This window comes from Lactuca serriola, chromosome 8 (assembly GCF_051521515.1).
Source record: "Lactuca serriola cultivar US96UC23 chromosome 8, Lser_US96UC23_V15, whole genome shotgun sequence".
Taxonomy (NCBI): Eukaryota; Viridiplantae; Streptophyta; class Magnoliopsida; order Asterales; family Asteraceae; genus Lactuca; species Lactuca serriola.
In genome coordinates this window covers 67,963,180-67,964,411 of record NC_136415.1, presented here as the reverse complement: position 1 = coordinate 67,964,411, position 1,232 = coordinate 67,963,180, and positions in this window count along the sequence as shown.

Here is a 1,232-nt window from a genome sequence, read left to right as displayed (position 1 = left end):
TGATTTTGATTTTTTTATATGTTTTGTAATTTGTATAATGCATAAATAATTTATTTATTGGATTATTAATAAAATCAAATTAAACTAAGCATTTAATTAATATATGAGCTTTTAAAGTTCGCCCATGTTTGATATGGTCTAGAACGTATTTGTAAGAGGGTCACCGCATAGTTCGAAAAAGGGAAATTTTTATGGTACTTGTAGAAAAATATGAGCACTATGAATTTTAAAATCCAAAATAAAGGTGTTAATAGCATGATTATAAAACAAGTAACTAATTAAGCTTTGTATTTTTTAAAAGAAAAACATTTTATTATAGAGAGAATCTTTAACAAGAATTTAAGATACACCCAACATTTTCATGTTACCAAAGATTCTCACCTCACATTGCCCACTTCCTACATTTGTCTTTTGCTTAATAATTTGATCCTTGATTTATTGTTAATAAGACTTACATGACCAAAATTTTTAATGATGACTTAAGCCACTTGTTTTAGGACTTGATATAGACTTTAGCACCAGTGCCCAATTTAGTCATTTCTTTATTATTCTTCTCTTTTTGACCTTTTATCACATTTAGGATGCATTGGAGATGAAAATTTCCAAATTTTCAACTTGTTGACTTTTTCTAAGATCAAATTTATTTGTGATATTGGTGGGTTTTGAATCGACTGCTTATTAAAAATTTAGAAAATTTAACAATTTTCAAACATAACAATGAAAAAGTTAATATGATCATACATAAATGATAATGATTGATAGCGACATACAACGGATTTGATGAAGAATAACTAAATATATGTTTTTATATAAGAAACATCAAAATAATATGGTTTGAGTTGATGAAGTTGTAGTTTGTTCAATATTAGTAAATTTTTATTTATCTCAAATAGAAATCAAATTCTAAGCGATGAAAGGTAAGAATAAACATGTTCGATTAGTGGATATACGTCTTTTTCCCTCTTGACTCACATATCATATCATTATGGTTTAGAATTTGAGGTACCATTGCTTACATCATTTTCTTTATCGCCGGTTTTTGTTACTTCTTGCACCAAATAATTGAAGATAATACCATATTTATATTTATCACATCATACGAGTAAGACCTACAAACCCAAATGCTAAACAACCGGCCTTTTCGTATTATACTTGAAAATTAACATGTCTTAAGAGATTGTAAAGAATATCGTACAAGTCGTCTTATAAGCTACACCGTTGTTTCTTTTTGG